The sequence below is a fragment of the Ctenocephalides felis genome, unplaced genomic scaffold, assembly GCF_003426905.1.
Source record: "Ctenocephalides felis isolate EL2017-DRISC unplaced genomic scaffold, ASM342690v1 CF-g0.4_SCAFFOLD_03572, whole genome shotgun sequence".
In the NCBI taxonomy this organism is placed as follows: domain Eukaryota; kingdom Metazoa; phylum Arthropoda; class Insecta; order Siphonaptera; family Pulicidae; genus Ctenocephalides; species Ctenocephalides felis.
This window is the reverse complement of record NW_020539726.1, coordinates 29,347,457-29,370,505: the sequence shown is the minus strand read 5'-3', so window position 1 is coordinate 29,370,505 and position 23,049 is coordinate 29,347,457.

Here is a 23,049-nt window from a genome sequence, read left to right as displayed (position 1 = left end):
GCCTTCAACAAGCCAGAGAGAAACATTTGAACCAATTGGGAGTAAAATGTACTAGCAACAATTATGTCAACTTTAGGTTTTTACGGAAGTAAAACTTCTTTAGGCTCGATTAGGGTGTAAATCCGTACAAATAAGATAAGATATGAGTCGAGTGCCAATGATTCGTCATTCGCTCTCGATGAGATCATTTCAATACGGGTCGATTGTGATTAGTCGTCGCGTATGTGAATAGAGATCTGGCGTTGTATGCGTACCGGCATCTACGTTGTATGCGCACCGATATCAACAAGGAAATCGGTATAGATAAATAAACATTATAAAGTTACATCGTAGTACAAATCTTGATTTAATGAAAAATGCCTGAATCAGAAGTACATTTTACCCTGTTCCTTGAAAATAATAAAACAAATTGAATATTTGTTCCGTGAACTAAACGTGAATTTATTGATTAGAAATTATTTCTATATAATTCGTAGTTTCTATAAATCTTTGAAGTTATTAAAATGGAAAATATTTTTAGGCAAGACAGATATTACAGCTGTTCAAAGAAAAAGATTATATCGCCAGCGAAAAAGTAAACAAATACAAGCAGTCAATAAATGTATGTTAATTTTAATTACATGAAGTTCTTCAAACACAATTACATGATGAGTGAAGTTGCGAAAACAATTTTTGTTTAGGCGTTGTTTTACATAATCCACTGTGTGAACAAACATTGAAGAATTTATTAATCAGCAATTACTTCATTTCCCTAATGAAGGTTCATTTCTAAATGCTAATTGCAATGACAAACCGATCATGTCATATTTGAAGCATGACTTTAAATACATTATTGTTTTTAAATTTTATATATATTTTCAATGCTTTTATAAATATATAATTTATAAATTATCATTATATATATGTGTATAATGATTGACACTAATAAATGTGTGCATCACGAGTGATATCAATATCAACAACCATCAAAATTATCAAATTATCAAAATTATAATCAAAATTATCAAAATAATTAATAAAAATTAACCACAATAACCGAGAAATGGCCATAATTTCACCAAAGCTCTAGGTCGCACTTAAAAGCTCGTAACTTCCAAAACAACCTGAGATAATTTTGTTTTTTATTTTATTCTGGGATACCCTGTATTACTCAAAGAGGAGATGTATAAGAGTTTATAAAAGAAGTATAAAAGTTGTGAAAGAAAAACTCTAGTAACCAGTAGAATTATTTGAGACAAAAATACAAATTACAACAAATTTTTGTAATAATATAAATTTAATATCATAGATCTCCGATACAGTAATTTTTAATTAAAATTCAATACTTTTAGCAAAAACTAGACAATAATGCAATATTGGGCAAAGATGAAATATAACACTTTTGAGTGGCATATATATATATATATATATATATATATATATATATGTGTGTGTGTGTGTGTGTGTGTTAATTTTAAAAATCGAAAATTATTAATACAATCCATCAATCATGATTTTCATTCATCACAACTTAATTATTACATTTTATGACATAGCTGCTAAATACACTTCATCCGTTATATATAATTTATATAACTTATATCTTACTATATATAGTATAAACTATAAATTATAATTAATAGACTAAAATATTTTGTAGATAACTAAGCGTACATTGAGAAATATGCTACTACTCACAGCATACTATTTTTCATAACGATATTTTTCAAATTAAGTATTTTTCAAGTTTATAATTACATCAAGCAAAAATTTAGTAAACAATGGTATTAAAAAGTGTCTATAATATACTAATATCTCCTAAAGCATTCTAAATTTTAAAAAACCTGATACTATGTTCAAAAATCTGATATTCCTGTAATATAATCATATACTTTTTTAAAAGATTTATTAATAGTTTAATTAGTATTCATTTTATTTCAAATGGACGTGTTCTTTATTGCAGTTGTATAAAAAAAAATCAAAATTAATTTTCCATATAGTATATACTTGATACTATATGAAAAACTCAATTCAGAACTATACATTTCAAAAAAAAAATTAAAAATTCATATATATTTTTTTATACAACTACAATGGAAAACCTTGTTCATTTGCAATAAAGTAAATAGATATCAAGATATTAACTAATCTATAAAGAAAACTATAAGAGTAGATTGCAGAAAAAATCAGGTTTTTCAGAAAAATTATTTGAAGATAAAAAAGTATACTGAAAAAGTCATTGTTTGAGTTATAGTTCAAAAATGTTTTGCAACTTTGTGCTAAAGAAAATTTTCCATATAAATTACAAAAGTTTTATAAAGTGATAATCAAAAATTATAACGGTTCTGTGTAAATAAATTTTGTTTATAAATCCACATATTGAGGCCAATTCTCGGATAAAATAAAAATTATTAGTATTTGCAGTACGATCAGGCGTTTCACACGTAAAACCTTACCTATAAAATGCACAAATGCCTAAAAATTTTATCGTAAATGCAATTTTCTGATGTGCTCTTGATAACACATACGCGAAGTTTGGTTTTATGTGCAAAACGTCTGATAGCATAGCAAATACATAGCTTTTGAACAGTTTGTTACTACAAACTCATACGAAGGTAGGCCCGTAACATAGAATTTATCTTTTATCCGAGTATTGGACCCAAAATTTGTATATGTTGTTAGAACTATGTAGTAAAACTAATAAATCTACCTCCAATAACATACAAATAATACAATAAATTACATAAATTAATAGTTTTGCAACTGAAATGTTAAAAATCTACAATATATTGCTTATCGATAATTTAAATTAAAATTAAAATACATTTCTGGTAAACATTATTCATAATCATGTTATATGTATTCTTCCCAAATGGGTTTTTGTAATACCCATAATTTTCTTATGTATAAATTTTTTTTTCATGACATAGATTTATAACTAAAGATTGAAATATAATACAAGAAGAAATTAAAATGTCCACAGCACAATGATATGTCACCGTATTGTTCCATTAAAAATGTTCATGATAATAGCACAACAAAAGACTTAATTACTGGTATTATTGCTGATGGAAAATTTATCCATTTTGTAAATAATAATTTTTTAAACACAGTATGAATAGATTGCAAACACGGCTGCTTTGCAATAACTTCAATTTTAATTGTTGCGGCACTCTATAGGAGCGCCACTAACTGCAGCTCGTAAATTTACCTCTGGGTTGAATTCTAGATAAGATTTAAGGGGCACAACTAGTGTAACTGCCTAAAAAAAGTGATTTTTGGAAATTTATATTAAAAAAACTACTTTATCAATCATTTCATTTCATTTAGCGATATATTTGTACATGTTTTAAGAATACATAGTAAAATTTTTGAAGAAAAAAATTAAATATTTTTTAAGTTATCGTCGATCTCCAACGGCGCGACAAAAAAGGCCCTTCACCGCTGCAGTGATTTCGGCCTTCAACGTGGATGAAATTAAAAAAAAAAATTCTCGTTAAACTAAATAATATTGTCTGTAAAATGAACTACGATAGAGAAAAACAATCAAAAATTGACAAAATGACGGCGTTTTTTTTAAAAAAAAGTCGAATTTTACCCAAAACTTTGGTCGTTTTTGGACTGCCAAAATTCGATTTTTGATCCAATCAAAAAATCGATAGTTCATTTTACGGAGAACTATATATAGAATATGTAAAAAAAAATTGATCGTGATCGGATCATTTGTTTTTGAGTAATCGCTGCAGCAAATTCGGAAAATACTGTTTCGAGAAAAACGCGTTTAAAGATTAAATTATCGATATACTATATACTATAAATATACTCTTTAAATGGCTGTGACTCAAACACTATTCAAGATATCCATTCAAAATTTTGGTATGTTATTTTTAAAGGTATAACCTATCGAAATATGGAAAAATTAAAAATTCGATATATAATATAATATATAATAAGAAAATATATTCTTTAAATGTGTTCTTTAAAACGAGTGATGAATTTGAGCAAAAAAGACCTCCGAAAAACACTAAAATAGAATAAAAAGCACATTTGCCCTGTTTATCGAATTTTAAACTAAAATGCCAGTTCTGCCAACATATTTTCCAGATGTTGACAAAAAACATAAATAAATATTTATTTCCCAAAATGAGTAAATAATCCAGCAGCTCAATATGACTCTACGCCCTAAATAGCATAAACATAACCACTGACGACAACATGGCCATCGTGAAGAATTCCAACTTTGGCATAACAGCTGATGATTTTTGTCCCTTTATGATCGGCTTAATAATGCTTTGAATTTTGTCGATCAATTCAGGAATTGCCTTTGGTTTAGTATCGCAAGCTGTATGAGCAGTTGCTTCCATAACAGAAGCAGTTAACACTCTGAAATTGATGTCATCGTAGTTCAATTCAGAGTACATGAAAGCTGGTAGACGATCAGATAAAATCCATAAGTTGCTGTTGGCATCAACTTTTACATCGTTAGGGAACACCATGGAAACATTGCTCATGAAGACTCTGCCTTGGGATTGTATGGTGTAGGCAGTGTTGTTCGTCTTCCAGCAAGCTACAGCATTTAAATTGACTAAGGCGTAGAAAAGTACACCGGTTTTTTGGTCTAAAAATTGTACGCTGGATTGTGCGTTTGGTCCACGACTTCCCAGCAGTTTGAACTCATGGAAATTCTTCTCAGCAATTTCTTCGCTCCTCAAAAACTCTGTGCTCACCGAGAACTCATTAGTACTCGCCATAGGATGGAAGTACAAAGTGCTGTACCCATCTTCTTTGGGAGCAGACAAAGCCAATCCAAAAAGCCCATCAGTCCACTGGAAGTTGATACCGTTAACAGTAAAATTCCCTGCCAGCGGATCAGAATGGAAATAATGATGCTTGATTCTCCACGAAGTTTGAGTCTTCCACGAATAAACTACTAACCCAGGTGCACCCAAATCAGCAGCATACGCAAAAGTATCTTCACAATTAGAATCTTCTACTGCTATGTTAGCAAAGAATGAATCGCGTTTCGTTTGGTCTGCGGGCACAGTAAAGCGTCTTAGAAGCGAATCGTTATGCAAATCGTATACTAAAAGTTGTGTAGGTGCTAATACACGAGGATTGTCGCTTAGGATATCGGCTACGCCTGTATCGAGAACCCAAAGGCGGTCGCAGGCGTCTGCACGCACTCGGAAGGGCGAGACGATTTCAGGAGCGTCGCCGCCCTCGGGAAGAAGTTTGTGAGAAGACCAGGCCGGGTAGGGAATCAGCTTGGGTGATTGAGTAGTATTATCTGAAATAGGATAGAAAAGATAGTAAGAAGAGATAGACATTGAAAGGTGATAGAATAGTATAAAATTATAATTTGATAGCGGAGAAATAATAAATTGTTATAATTCAAACAAAAGCTAGAGTAGATACTTAACTAGTGATGTATGGCATCGTGCCTTAAGGCAAGTTGCTGGAACTCCCCGTACCGTAATATTCAAAAAATTTTAAACGTTTTCAAATATATTATTACAAATACTGTAACTTTCATCATTTTTGCTATCTTGTTATATCTGAGCAAATCAAATGTAAATCATAAATCAATTCATCTCTAGAACATTAACAATCGTCATTTCATTTCGAATTAAATTTTCAAAAAAATATAAATAGTTTCCTAATTTACACAAAATTGAAAAAGTGCTCCCGTATAGTCATCACAGCATTTGCAAATAATTCTGTGCGACATTTTCACTTATACTGTGCTTAGCTTGGTGGCATTTTCACATTTTTCATTAGTTTTCACAAAATTGGAGTGCTCCAGTATATATACAGTCTAAAACGCACTTGGGTAAACATTTATACCAGAGTGGCGTTCATACTGTGCTTAGCCTGGGTCATTTTTTGAATTTTTAATCCAAAATTACAAAAATATATAATGGAAAATAAAAAAAGATATAATAATTTTTTATTCTCAAAAGCAATTGTTTTGTCAATATAAGCGGAAAGTTTTTTAGATCATTCAAATCGGAAAACTAATCACCTCTTTTCCCAATCATTACAAATTGAATGTTTTTTAGATCATTCAAATCGGATACTCCGTTCTCTCAAAAAATTTTCTGCACTCTTTGCTCCATATCTCCGTAACGGCTGGACCTGCATTTGCCAAAAATTAATCAGCAAATCTCCCTACCAATAGGGATCGAATGTTTTTTAAACCATTCAAATCGGTTGATCCGTGCGCACAAAAACGTGGATGAAAAAATGCGGACATACAAAACACACACACAAACATACACTAACATCCATTTTTTCTGAGGTATGCCAAAATATTCTGAAACCAACAAAACGCCGAGAAATGCAAACATTTTCATTTTCGATTTTTGGCCCATTACTATAACTACCCTACGGAAAATTAATTAGGTAAGAATCTCTGAATTCGAGATACCCAGCTGTAAGTCTGTAAATATATTGACAACCTAAAGTAGTCTCAAAACCTATATATGGTATGGTATTGTATTGACACCCTGCCACATGTAGGTTTTGAGACAACTTTAGGGTGTCAATATACTTTTATTTACAGACTTACTGCTGGGTTAGCATGCTGAGTTTCTGTTGTTAAACAATTATATTAATCAAATTTGATTAAAATAGATAACAGTAATGCATTTTGGGTATTCGTTGAATAAACTATATTCTCATTTGCACTTTTCTCTCACATCAAATATGCAGCAAACCAAACTTGTCAAAATCAAAATGTCTAAACTTTATTGGTTTTTTGATAGTAGTTCCAAACTATCTTTCGACAATACAGTCCTTCAGTATAAAATTATCCTTAAACCCATATGGCTCTATGGAATTGAACTTTGGGTATGTACCAGTAAGTCCAATATCGTACTCAAACTCTCAGAACCATTATTGATGCTCTCTGGTATATTTCTAGTTACATGAATCATAATAATTTGGACATTGCATTCGTAAAAGATGTTACCAAGAACAGATGCCATAAACACCTCTTAAAGATTGAATATCATGCTAATGAACTACTAAGTATCCTGCCTATTTTTCAATAGTGAGACCCGAAAACACCATGAAAAGCTAATATTTCTTGATACAACATTACATACTTGAGTCCATATTTGTCAACATAGATATAACTAAATGCTATTGCTGGGTGAAGCGACTAGAGCGGATGCTGATCACGCCATTATGGAGTGCAAAAAATGGATGAAGAGTAGGCAAGAACTATGTAGGAAGATAGTAAAACAAAGAATCTCCCTCCGAACCAATTTCATAAAATTATTGACAAAGAAAAGGATATATGATGCACCATACAATCATATACTAGCAACTGAAATAAAAGTGTAAAAATCAATTATAAAATGTATAATGACTAATGTACGTGCATATTAAGTCAAAAAATAAACTATATCTAGCGCAAGAATTGAACTCAAACTCTTTTGGATGCAAGACCGAGACTTTTACAGGAACTCATATGAAATGTTCTGTATCACGTAAATCTAAATAATTCGTATTTTCCTTATCATTGGTCGTTTATGATTATTGAAATGTCGTGTGCCATAAATCGTGCATGGAGGGACAATATATACGACTATTGAAACAGGTTCTTTAGGCCAAGGTTGAGTCATGCGGCACGCTTAGCACTTTTGTTAGCATGGCTCGAGAGCGAGAATATTGCACGCACTCGCACATACCACGACAGTTACCAAGTCCCTTTCATATTGACCCAGTGAGAGAATTATCAACTTCGATGCTAATCATGGGATATTTGTTCTCGAGATTATTGAAACCAGAATACTGTTTTTGGAGAATGCTCTGGAAAACAAAACTGGGAACTACATGGTATATAATTAGACAGTACTACTCCAATTCGTTTTTCGAACCACATATTTTCAGACGTCCATTTGTAAATCAAAACGTAAATCTAAAATTCTAATATGTTACTCGACAAAGTGAACCTAAAATTCTAATATGTTACTGATATTTTTTTGAAAGTGTAACTTCTTCAGGCGCGACTAGGATGTAAATCCGTACAAATGCAACGGAAGTGCGTTACGAGAGATAAGATAAGAATCGAGAGCCAATGATTCGTCATTCGCTCTTGATGATATCATTTCTATACGGGTAAAAAATACCATCAGTCAATGAATGTATGTTAATTTTAATTACATAAAGTTCTTCAAACACAATTACATGATGAGTGACGTTGCTTAAAACAATATTTATTTAGGCATTGTTTAACATAATCCACTGTGTCAACGAATATTATAGAATTTATTAATCAGCAATTACTTCATTTCTCTAATGAAGGTTCAAGTCCTAAATGCTAATTACAATGACAAACCGATCATGATATATTTCAAGTATGACTTTAATTACATTATTGTGTTTAAAAATATTATACATATTTTTAATGCTATTATAAATATATAATTTATAATTTATCATTATTTAAATGTGTATAATGATTGACACTGATAAATTTGTGCATCACGAGTGTTACCATATTATTAATAAACATTATTCAAAGTTGTTATATAATGTATTTATTTTTACTTAAATACCATCTTCTACAGTAGCAAGGGAGAGGGGTAATTTTGAATATCACCAAGGTGTTAGAAAGTTCCAAAAATTCTTGAAAAATTGATGACGTGATTATTAAACGTCCCGAATTTGGAAAGCTTAGAAGCTCAAAGATTGCTTAGTTAGAATGATCGAGTAACTAAAACATAGGTCAATATTATTATAGGTTTATGTTTTCTTAAATATTTAATTGAAGTTTTGATATTTCACATAATATATCACATAATCAACTTTTTAGTTATTAAAATTATTTAAAAATGAAAATTTAACTCAAGGTAAGTTAACTTAAAGTTAAGATCACTTTAAGAAAAAATTGATTTTCACATATAAAGCCATAAGAATTTATACACTGTGATATATTTGAGCTTGAGGCTATAGATTGAAAATCGCCTTGAATATTTTTTTTTGAAGAATACAAAATATTTATAATTTAGTATTTGAACAATAAGCATGGTAATTGTTATTTTTATAGTTTTTCATTATATTAAAAATATATGGCAAGTGAAAGTGAAAAGCGAAAAGTGAAATTTAAAGTCAATATAAGTAAGAGTTAGAGCCATATTTTAACTTGCTTAGACAGACAGTAAAAATACATCTAAATGTATTAATAATTTTTTTCTAATAGACTCAACTTCATTTTTATACAGGTAAAATTTGATATCGTTATTATTCTTTTTAAGTCTGAATGCCATAGCTGGGCACCGTTAATTAAATAGTTAACTTCGTTAATCGTTAATCCGCTACAAAAAAAGTTAACTTCGTTAAACGTTAAAGCGTTACATTTCGGAAGAATTAACGCAAGTTAACGTTAATCGTTAATCCGTTAATATGTGTAAAATTACATTTTTATATCGTTGCGTTAGTGAACTTAAAAAACTTATTAACTTCCCGTAGGGCAAGTTATAGTAATCGCAAAAAATTGAAAATGAAATTTTTTATATATCTTTTCGTTTCAAAGGTTCCTGAACATTTTGGCATACCTTAGAAAAAATGGGTGTGTGTGTGTGTGTGTATGTATGTATGTATGTATGTGTGTGTATGTATGTGCGGATACAAATTTTCGTCGACGATTTCGGGAACACGGATCAACCGATTTGAATAATTCAAAAAACATTCGATTTGTATTGATAAGGAGACGTGCTGATTAGTTTTTGGCGAAGGCAGGTCTAGCCGTTCCGAAAATACGGGACAAAAAGTGCCGAAAACGGTAACTCAGTTTTTAAGAGAACAAGATGAGGAATCGATAAAATTTTCATGAAGGTAGGTCTAGCGGTTTCGGAGATATGGAGAAAAAAGTAAAAAAATGAGCCATTTGGCGGTCAAAAATGATCATTAGACATATGCACGTCAATTATCAGATATTTATAGAGATTTTAACAATAAGTATACATTTTGTTAACATTCCTATGGGTTCCGTACCAATGCTTATGCGTTATTAGACAGCGACGCGGCGCTTACGCGCTTTATATTTTGTCCCTATACAGTTAAAGCAGTACGATTGCTTTGAAAAAAAGTTCAGATCTTCCACAATATGTCAAAATAAAGAAAAACTAGCTGTAAGTGAAATTCTGTCTTGAGGCAATTATGGCATCGTGCCTTAAGGCAAATTGCTGGGACTTCCCGTACCGTAACGAAATGTTCCAGGAATACTGAATGTTTTCAAATAGATTATTATAAATATTGTAACATTGTCTAATATTTATGAGAATTATATAAACTGAATTGCAGAGTTGAAATTATTTGAAAAGTATATTAGAACTATACTCAGAATTAAAAATCTGAAATATTTTCGATATACAAAAAACTAAAAAAAAAAAAAAAAATTGGAACAATTTTTTTTTTCCAAAATCAATTATTTTGTTAAGATAAGCAAAAAGTTCTTTGAATCATTTAAATTGGACGCTTAGTTCTCTCAAAAACTGCCATTTTTTACATATTTTGCTCCGTATCTTCGAAATGGCTGCGCTTGCCTTTGCCAAAAACTAATAAGCACTTCTCCCAATCATTACTAATTGAATGTTTTTTAGATCATTCAAATCGGATACTCCGTTCTCTCAAAAATTCGATTTTAATTTTCTGCACTCTTTGCTCCGTATCTCCGAAACGGCTGGACCTGCCTTTGCCAAAAACTAATCAGCTCTTTTCCCAATCAATAGGAATCGAATGTTTTTTGAACCATTCAAATCGGTTGATCCGTGCGCCCTAAAACGTGACTGGAAATTTGTATCCATACATACATACAGACACACACACACATACACACACACACACACACATCCATTTTTTCTGAGGTATGCCAAAACGTTCAGAAACCTTCAAAACGTCGAGAAATGTTAAAATTTTCAATTCCGATTTTCGGCCCATTAAAATAACTTACCCTACGGGAAGTTAAAAATATTTTTTTTTTCAAAAATATTTTTAAAAAAATAATAATTTTTGGTACGGGAAGTTCCAGCAATTTGCCTTAAGGCACGATGCCTTAATTGCCTTAAGACAGAATTCCACTTACAGCTAGTTCGTTAAAGAGTTTGTAGCTAATTGAAAAAGTCTTCCTTCTCGTCATCATCGTTGTTACTCGCATTGCTCCCTCCGCCACTTAAACTATCTCTGTCCTTCGAATTTTTCGCTGCTTCTTGCCATAAGGCATCTTCTACCTTTTTTCCGTGCATTTTCTTACTGCATTCCTCTCTACTGCTGTCATACGTTTCCAGCCACATTAACCGAAACTTTGGGTGAAATGCCGCGGCAAGTTGGCACTGTTCATCATTCAGGAGTAGTCCAAATCTTTTCTCTATGCCGTTTAATAAGGCATTGGCTAAAGCTGTGCCGTGCGGTAAATAGTAGGCATTGGATTAACGATTAACGGACTTCTCGCATTTTAACGGAAGTTAACGTGTCCGTTAACATTTTTAAAAGTTAACTTAAAAGTTAATCCGTTAATCAAAATGTTAACTTCGTTAATTAACGATTAACGGATTAACGAGTTAATGCCCAGCTATGCTGAATGCCCATAAGGTAGTAGAGTATGTATATGCGTTTACATATGTAAATAAATTAATATAATTTAATATGTGTATGTGTTTATTATTCATTCAAAATAATTCTTAAATAATTGGAGAATGAACTACTATTAACTACTTGTAAAAATATTTTCTATAATCTCTTACACTAGAAAGTTTTCCTGACTGATATACAGTATTTATAAAATTTAAAAAAAAATTAAAAAAATATAATATGTTCTAATAATTTATGAAAATATTACTAAATCATTATTAAAATAATATATAATTGGTAACTATAAATTAAGAGCAATAAAAAATTGTACTAGAAGTGAATGTTCTACAAAAAATTAATGCTAAAACCGTGAATTGTCAACATTTGTGTCCTTGTTTTTTTTTTTTAATTTGTAAGTACAACCTCAAACAAAAGTAGATGTAACTTGTTTAATATATTTAAAGTTGACAAGTCGTAAAGACTTGAACTGTTAAACATACTAAATTTGAAATGAACAAATATGAAATTAAATAAGGAAGTAGAGTTAGTAGTAAGTAGACAACCAGATTGTAACTACACAAATATAAGTTTGACATGATTTTTTGTCTTTGACTTTGTCTTTGACAAAATTCTTCCTTTCAAGCAAAATAGTTAAAATAATTTAGCAGGTTTTGAATGTTGTTAAAAGTTATGAAAACTTATTTATTACAAACACATGTATATATTTGTAACTGCAAATTGCAAAAAAGCAATAATGAAAAATATAAAAAACAATTAATATAATTTTGTAATGTTGACCTTTGTCAAAAGTTATAAAAATATGAGTAAATATAAGCACATGTATATATTCTCTAGCAAAGAAATTTAAAGAAACCATAATTTATGTCAAAGTATATATAGAGATCCATTCAAAAGGAAACAACTTATAGTACAAATATATTATTTTATTTTATTATGGATATAAAAGTCTGATGAATAATATCTTTGTCCCGTTGTAAGAAAGTAAGCATGATTTCTCATAACTTTTGTTTTCTATAGCAAAACTAACCCGAGTAACCTTAGCCGTTATAAACCAAGAAGAGAAACTTGCAAAATTATTAACTAGAAAAAAAGCAGAAATTAAAAAGATATAAAATATAGGTACTGATGTATTATTTTATAGTATAGTATTTCAGAATTGGTTAATATTGAAAAAAATACAGGTACATTTTAAAAAATTACAAAGGTGTGATTATGATGGTTTGTTGCTTCAGTTTTCAAATATTGCAATTATTTGAAAAAACGTAGAACAAAGTTCAACTTTTGGTTTACATGTATATTAAGGTGATTGACCTTGATATGAATTTTTTCGAATTTCTTTGCTCTCAGGGGCTCAAATGCTTCCAAATAGGTAAAAAACAATTCTCTGAAAGTTTTGGCTCTTAATATTAACTTTAGATAGTCCGCACTCCAAACAAAGTTTCTTATGGAAATAATAAATAATTATTTAATATAGATAAAATTCCATTTGTTTTTTAGAATTTTATAACTTAGCGTCAAACGAAATAGAATAGTAGCTTGAAAGAAATAATGTACAAAACTATAACAACAATCTCGTAAAAATATAAACATCTCCGTAGGAGGTTATTCAGTTGAACTAATTTTAAATTTGTACTTTTAAAATTTGTGAATTGAATGAATCAAAATTGCACCGATTTTTAAAATTCTATTATATTGAGTACATTAATTACGATTTCACACAACCATGTATAAAATAAAATAACTGAAAGACAAAAATGACTGTTGGACAAATTAATATTTGCTGATGAATTCAGTTTCGTATGGCTCCAAAATTAGATAAATTGATGAAGTGACATCATTACAATATTAATCTAGTTACCATTTATTAAACCGTTAACTATACTACCAATCGTGCAAGAATAATTTAAAAAATGACCTCTGATGATGTTATTTGCAAGGAATAAATTACGTAACATCCATAAATGTTTGAAAAATCCTTGAAAAATGTAATCTGTCCGCTCAATGTATTTATCCATTATTTTTGCTATAATAGATCGGGTTTTCCATAACTTGTGATTTTCTTGTCCGATAAAGTAGTTATATAAGTTATTTTTATTTCATTGCTAACTCGATGATAAATAATACTTGTGATAATGCACTGATGATGTTTTTAAAAATACTTAAGAAAATTCTTGATATCACATTTATTTTGAGATTGATATATTTTTGGAAACAATACGATGAATAAAATAATATTCTCAGAACATAATTTAATAATTTTAAAATTCCAATCATATAATAAATCACTACCATTTCCACGTTTTTTTTTTGAAAATCTGAATGTTTTATCTAATATGATTTATAATACAATTATTGATTACAAATTTACTAAGAAAATCGATCAATATAAAGAAGACCATAAAACAAATTTTAACACGTTATTTGCTATGCTACATAAACAATGTTATATATAGTAGAAAAAAAGTTTCAATATAGGGCCATGTTAGTCATATATGTGTGACAAAGTGTTTTTTTGTACATTAATAAGCCGATTCTGCCGCACATAAGACCAATGTTATGGCAAGGCAATGCTACGCTCCAACTTTCATATGATAAATATGAAATGTTACTGTATCATACTGAATGTTACTATATGAAACTAAATACTGTCAAAATGTCATGTATTTGCTGAGCATTCACGCGTTTTACATATAAACTGCAACATCACTCGTATGTTATGAAGCTGAGTCAGAAAGACCCTGTTATCCAAGATGTTTTTTTTTACGTTGTGAGGTTTCTAGGTTAGGTTTACTATCTGACAACCTGAGAAGAACGCCTGACTGCAAAGCAACCACATGGCTTTTGTCAATATATAGAACGAATTATTATGGAAAGTTCTTCATAACATAGCCTTGCCATAATATTTGTCTGTTATGCGGCAGAATCAATCCATAAGTTCCTTTGATTTAACATTTTCAACTAAATTATCTATTAAATATACCACAGCACATATGAATTTTTTCTGATATTATCGTGGCAGTTAACGTGTTAAACGATATAAAGAAGTTAAATTAGTAACTAGACCATATAAACGTTACTTGTTCCTGCATTTTGTATGAACTAGATGTTTAATCATTGTACAGTTTATACTAGCAAAATGCAACAGACTAAATACATGTAATTAGTATTATTAGTATGATAGCAAATGATAGTAAAAACTTGTATTATTTTCTTCATTCAAAAATACCCAAGAATATACATATTTCAAAGAGGATAAGTTAACATAATGCTTCAAAGGCATTTTTTTTAGGTTTTTTAAAATATTAAAAAAAATATTATACATTAATTTTGACAGAAAATCAATTTACGTACGATTTGTATTCAAGAGCTGATATATGTTTGAGTAAGATACATTTAGTATCATATTTCAATATTAAAATAATTTATTTAAAGTAACCGAAATTTATTGCAATATATATATTTATTTTACTCACAATTTCTTATTTTAACGTTATTTATTTCATTTGTACAAGTTAAATTAATTTAACATTAGCGAAAAAGCTTACTTTGGGTAACATTTTGGAACTCCACTTATTTACATTTTACTCTCAAAATTACTTAGTTTTTTTTTGTTATACTGTAATTTTTTATACCAAATATATAAAAACAATTATTTTTCTGGAAATATTTATAGTGACATTATTTACAGTGACAGTATTTTTTTTTTTGATGCGAAAAACTAAATCGTGAGAGAAGCTCATGATTCAGATTCCAAACATAATAAATAACTGTACTTGATTTATGCTAGAATTTGATATGATTAATTATATTGGGCTTCCAGAATTTATTTCACATACGGTTTAATGAGTTTATTGTTTGTGTGTGTATCATCCAACAAATCATAATAAATATCAGAATAATTAAACGGAACTGGTTATAGAAGTACAAATGTACCAAATTAAAATATCTACGGCTTGTGAATAAATATTAAAAACGTTAGGAATACAAGAACTATATTGCGTTATTTCAGAAAACCAAATCAATCGTTAAACAAATGATAAAAAAAAATAGTTACGAAAAAAACACTCTGTGGATCTTTACCAAAAGCTACTCAACGCAATAACCTACTAACACCTCTCGAAAAAGTTTTGAAAAATTGTGGGTAAAAAAAATTACAATTTTCTGATATTTACACAGAAAGGATTATGCAAAACTGACAAACGCCAGTCCTTATCGAGTTACATGGAATGGCTTTTAAATTGTAAAATCGGTCCAGCTATTCTTGAAAAAACATCGATTTAAGGTAAAAAATCTGTTCATATACACACACACTTATACTTTCTCCAAATTTGATCTCAAACATAAAATTAGTAAATTTGATTTTTTTATGAAAACAAACTACTCCTTGGCATGGCGTAACATAAGGTCTTCGATATGGAATTTAAACTTATACTGTATTATATTTTATCATATTGTGCTTTCGTGATTAATTTTTCTATAAAAATTCAATAGCAAGTTGCATGCACGTACCATACTATACACTAAATATATATCATTGTATTTCTACATAATGTAGGTCTTCAATTATGGTCTCGTGTCCATATAATGGATGGCAATACATAAATTATAAGTCATTAGCTCACAGATAATTGCAGATAACATGAAATTGAAGGAAAATAGACCAAATCGGTAAATTGCGTTAAATGTAAAGTACAATACCTACGTACAATGCTCGTGTTAGTAATAAATTAATTTTTAATGGTACATACCATTTATCAGTTGACATGCATCTAATTTGTACTTAATTTTGTTATCGCATAAATGCTTTTACTTTTAATAGAATTAAAGTGCCTGATGTAAATAATAATAAAAATTATATGACCACATTTTATAACGTGTAATCGAATTATTCACATTATATGATTAATTTCACTATTAGATTTTATGAGATATAATATTCTTCATTGCAAAACTTATATTTGTAAATATTTTATAAACATCAAAGATCCTTGTACAACAATATAGAGTACAAGCAAAAAATACAAGTTATAAAATATTATAAATTAACGACCAATGCCTTGATCTGAATTATCTCTTGGTATCAATCAATATCGATTAAATAGAGATTAATTTCACGTGTTTCTTATAAGAATGTTAGACTATATAATTAAATATCATATCATTTGATTTAACGACGTGTTATTAATACAAGTGCCGTAACGTAACATTATTTATTAAATAGCTTCGAGGCAAAATTAGTTTTTTCTATCTACTTGTGACATTTCACTATAATAAAAAACTAATTTTTCTTGCATTTTTTGTTAGCATTTCATAGATGCATTTTTTCTTGCAAATTATAGATGATAAAAAATTTTTTAGCACCAGATGAATAGTAATTCAAGTACAAAATTAAAACCAAATCCCGAATTTTTGAATTATTATATGACCTTATTATTTCCAGGCTCTGAAAGTCTCTAGAATCATAAGGACTAAATTTCTAAATTAACTTTTTTTTTTGGTTTTTGTATTTATGTGGAGGCCTGTAGAACCATTTGTAATAGCAGAAACTAAATATATTTTAATTAAATTTCAACTAAATTTGATGGTACTCTAGATATTAAATATGAAATCAATCGGGCGCTATATTTTAAAATATCGAATTTATAAAATTATCCACCTTAAATATGCTTAAATCTATATTTTATTCATAAAAAGTTCTTACAATTCATGCAAATTCCATTTCGTTAAATATTTATCCAGAATGAATAAATTCAATATTAATAACACCTCATTCGCCATTACGCAGTTGTTATGCAAAAATATATCTTGATTTACTGTTACACTAATGTTCGTTTATTTTGAATAATTAAGTGCCATAATTTATGATTAGAATATTTTGAATATTAATATTAATTATATAATATAAACATACTTATTTGATGGTAGCAAGTTATGTAAACCGAATAAGAATTTGAAATCTAAACAAAGTTACGAATTCAGGAGATCAAGGTCCAGGTGGTAAATATTTAGGAAATGTATTTTGGAAGACGTACATTAATTATAATTATATATTAATTAAGCATTGGGTGTGTGCTACTGGTTTTGCAACTATGAAGTTTTAAAATCTGATCACTTTTGAATGCCAAGTATTTTTTGAGCATCGTTTGCTTAAACTACTTTTCTAAACCAAAGATGAATTACTTCAAATTATATAGTAATTCGATCAAGACAATAAAATTGTATTTTACGAGAATAGTTTATTGCAAAGAAGACATAATAGTTACAACCGTCATGTTCCGTTATACTCGTAAATTAATATATATAAGTTAATGCTTCCATCTTAGACGACACAAATGAATTTTTTTAGTATTATCTTCAGAACATTTCGAGGTTTTGTTTTTTACCTTTTATTTTAAGGTTAAAGTTTAAATAAAAAATCACGAAAAATCACATGGGTGAGGAGGGTTTGGCAAAAAATCACATGTCTGAATCAGAAGAATATTTTACCCTGTTTCTTGAAAATAATAAAACGAATTAATAACAAAAAAATTAATTAAACAATTAAACGTAAGTTTATTGATTAGAAATTATTTCTATATTATTCGTAGTTTCTATAAATATTTGAAGTTATTAAAATGGAGAATATTTTTAGGCAAGACATGGTAAAATATGCTGTTCAAAGAATGAGATTATATCGCCAGCGAAAAATTTAAAAAATACAAGCAGTCAATGAATGTATATTAATTTTAATTACATGAAGTTCTTCAAACGCAATTACATGATGAGTGAATTGCAAAAACCATATTTGTTTAGGAGTTGTTAACATAATCCACTGTGTGAACGATATTATAGAATTTATTATCAGCATTACTTCATTTCTCTATTAATGGTCATTTCTAAATGCTAATTACAATGACAAACCGATCATGTCATATTTTTTTTTTTTTTTTTTTTTTTTTTTTTTTTGAACTCAGTTTTATTTAGCAATCAGAAATACATAAAGATTCCTATGAGCTAAAATGACAAAATTTATGAGTGATGCCTAAGAAGAACTCCAATGAGAACTTCTCAGTTTTACAATTAGTATGATATATTAGACCTAATCTAAGACTAAGTCTAGGTCTAGGGGCCATTGTCGTTTTCAACCTCCTAATGCCAAAAGGTTGAGTAACGTCAACTATAGAAGGATTCAAATGTGAGTCCAGTTTGCGCTTATATTTTTCTTTAACTTCTTTAAACGTTAATTGCAACCGTTTTCATATTGAGGTCGCTGTGAATGGTCTCATTTGTCACGTACCACGGAGAATTAAGAATTGAACGTAAAATTTTTGACTGAGTTCTCTGCATTATAGCTATATTGGATTTGTAAGCACATCCCCAGAGCTCAATTCCGTAGGTCCAGATTGGTTTAATAATCGATTTATATAGCAGCAACTTATTTTCGACAGAGAGCTTCGACTTTTTACGCAGTAGCCAATCAAATTCTTTTATTTTGATCATTATTTGCTGCTTTTTTGTTTTATATGGCTTTTCCAAGTAAGTCTGCTATCTAAATGGAGACCAAGATATTTCACTATGTTCTGTTTCGGAATCTGGACGTTATTTAAATAAATTGGAGGACACGTACCCTCTCTCAGGGTAAATGTGATATGAACTGATTTGGTTTCATTTATGCAAATCTTCCATTTAGCAAGCCACATTTCTAGTTCATTGATAAGTTCTTGCGTTTGTCGGGAAGCTTGATCAGCACTGTGATTACTGCTTAGTATGGCAATATCGTCAGCGAATGTAGCAATTGTCAGATTTTCAAGTAATGGGAGGTCCTTTGTGTATAATACATATAAGAAGGGTCCAAAAATACTACCTTGTGGAACACCTGACATTATTTTGTGAAAATCAGATGTTACTTGATTTACTTTCACTTGAAAAATCCTATCTTGTAGATAGGATTTTAAAATCCCATAATACCTGGATGGAAGGTATGTTTTAATTTTATATAAAAGTCCTGGGTGCCAAACTTTATCGAATGCTTGTCGAACATCCAGGAAAACACCACTACAAAATTGCTTATTTTCAAATGACTTGAGTACAGTGTCAATAACCCTGTGAACTTGCTGTGTGGTCGAATGTTCACGTCTAAAGCCAAATTGATGATAGGGGATCCAATCTGAAGGAAGCTCGTTGTTGATTTGGTCCAAAAGGATCCTTTCAAGCAGTTTAGATATTACGGGAAGCAAGGATATTGGTCTATATGAAGATACCTCAGTCAAGTTTTTCCCTTTTTTAGGAATCATTAATATTTGGGCAGTCTTAAATGATTTTGGCCAATACTCTACTCTTAGTATGGCATTAAATATATAAGTTATTAAAACAATCGTTTTCTTAGGAAGTTCTTTCAACGCCCTTGCTGTTATTTTGTCAAAACCAGGCGATTTTCTTGTATTTAACATCTGGATTTGAGAGTTGACTTCTTTGGGTTTGATAGGTTTGAAAGATTGTGAAGACTGTAGAGGTTTAAGCAATTCTTCTTCAATCTCTTTATCAATGGTGGAATCAAATGGTTTAAAAACATTAGACAAGTATTTAGCAAATAGGTGCGCTTTGTCTTCTTCACTTCTTGCCCAAGGATCATTAGCACTGTTTCTAATAGGTGAAGAAAAGAATTTAGGCTTCTTCACATTACTAGCTGCTTTCCATATCGAGTTATCTGATCCTGGATAGATTATTAATGTACTTTTCAAAATTTTCATTTCTGACTTGCCTAAGTTTGCTTTTAAGTTCTCTGCAAAGTTTATTGTATGTATTTTTATCGTCAGGTCTATGATTTTGTTGCCATTTACCTCTAGCACGTCTTTTTTTTTCCGAATAAGCTCTTTGATTTCCAACGGAATATCTTGGAATGCAGGTGATGCTTGAGTTTTAGGAGTTGCTTCTTGAATTGAAGTCTTAATGTGTTGAAGCAAATCTTCAGTAGCCTTGTCAATTTCAGCGTCGCTTTTGAGACTGATATGTAAATTTGTTCGCTCTTTCAAAACTTCTCGAAATGTTTCCCAATTTGTATATTTGCTATGTAATATATTCGAATTTATTTTTTGTATAACTGTTATTCCTATAGTTAAAAAAATTGGAGAGTGATCTGAGGATAAATCGTATGATGGCCTAATATTCATCACGTTCTCATTTATGTTATTCAAAATAAAGAAGTCGAGCAGGTCTGGTATTTTTTGAGGATCACTAGGCCAATATGTCGGGGTTCCAGTGGACAGAAATGAATAATTATTATTATTTAAGGTTCTCAGGAGCTCATTACCCTTGCTTGTGATCAGACGTGATCCCAAGAAGTGTGCTTGCAGTTAAAATCACCACCTACAAGAAATTTCGCACCCATTGATTGATGGAAAAACTGTTCAAAATCTGTTTGCTTGATATTATGTCGTGGAGGGCAGTACACTGCTGAGATTGATAATTTGTAAAGATGCATACTGACAAGTATTGTTGTTGCTTGTAGGTGTTCTTTTTGGTACGGAGGAAGTTCGGTGTGAACTATTGTATTTCGAATAAGTATGGCTGATCCTCCATGAGCCGTATCATCCGGGTGATTGCAATAGTGTAGTGTGTAATTCGGAATCTTGCAGAAAGAGAAACTAGTAAAGTGGGTCTCGCTTATTAGCATTATGTCAATGTGATTCAAAGTGAGGAAAGTAGTTAATTCTAGCTTGTGCTGTAGGAGCCCATTGGCATTCCAAAGTGCAATTCTTATAAATTTAGCCATTACGGATTAATTTTATTTAATACAGTTGTTAGCAGGTTTAAAACCACACCATTTTGATGAATTAATTGATTAAACATCTGTTTGAATTCGTGCATGAACTGAGCGAAGCTTGCAGATATGCCTGAAGCAGACTCTGGATTAACGTTGTTATTTAACGCCTGTGCATATGTTCGAGGGTGACCTTGATTAGCGATCTGATTTGGATTTAGATTCGGGTACAGGTTAGTGGTAATAGTTGGATTAACCGTATGTCTGTTTGTTGGATTTTTGGTTTATAAACGTTTGTGGTGTATTATGATTCATTTTTGGAAATTTTTGATTATATACCTTCTTATATGCTGGGCATCCACGATAACTAGCTGCATGATCTCCGTCGCAATTTGTACAAAAATTTAATACATTTTCAGGTTTCTTGCAGTCTGATGTAGTATGATTGTTACCACAACGGGAACAAGTAAACGGCTTATTGCAGTAACGTTGAGTGTGACCGAATTGTTGGCATCTTTTGCATTGCACAACGGATTTATTATAGTGTGGCGGTTCTATACGAATTATGTTGTTAAGAATCTTTGTTACGCTGTATATGTCTTTGTTATTTTTTGCGGGTTCAAGATCAAGGTAAAATAAATTTAGTGGCTTTCTAGTTTCTCTGTGTAGTATATTTGTAACGTTTCTTACTTCATGACCTATCCTCACGAACTCATTCTTGATTTCTGCTAAATCTGTGGTATGATGTAAATACCTGATTACAACACGATACGCCCTTTCCTCTTTTAGTTGATAAGTATGATGAATAACATTTGTTGCACGCAAATGTTTAGTTAGTTTTCTGAAAACATCAGAATTCTGACACATTATTTAGTTACATTATTATTTAAGGAGCGGAAAGTGTATTGTTCGATATCAATAATAGTGTTGATTTCGTCCATCATATCTTTATAATTGTCGACGCCGTAAATAAAAATCGGTGGAGGTCTTTGGTTGGTTGTTGAGAAATCATTATTATTGGTAGTATTGATAATAGTGCTTGGCAACTGATTTATGCTATTTAGCGGTTCGAATCTATTTGACAGAGTTACCGGAGTGCTATTAGTATCATCAGATAATTTACGCTTCTTACTTTGTACAATTTTTTTTTTGTTGTAACAAGTTGCCACGAATGTCTCGGATTAGTGTACAAATATTTTCCGTATTGTATGTTTGAACCTTAGTTAATTGTTTGGGCATATTTTGATTTTGACTACATACCAGCTTTGAAGCAGTCACTGCAGGGTCTTGTGAAATGCATTGAATAGCTTGTTCAATATTGGCTACTTGCATTAGATCGACGTCCATATTGGTATTTGATGTTGAAATATGCTTATTAGCAGACGAAAGTTCTGTTTCCTTCCTTCGACGCAATTGTTCATTGACATATTCAGAACATGTTAGTGAATCGTCGTAAAGCACGTTATATGTTTCCGTAATGGAAAATTTGTCCATAGTGTCCCCCGCAGGGTGACACTTCTCTAAGTTGTGTAAAGTTAGCACAGTGATTTGTCAAAAATATTTACACAAAAACACTGATTAATCACACTGAAACTAGGTATAAAGATCACTAGACACTCACAGCGCGTGTTTGATTTGCCATAAATCAATTTTTAATATTTATTATGGTTTAAATCCGCCAAAAAATTACTTTAAATAAACTAGGCGAAAATCAAATGACAGAAACAAATGAT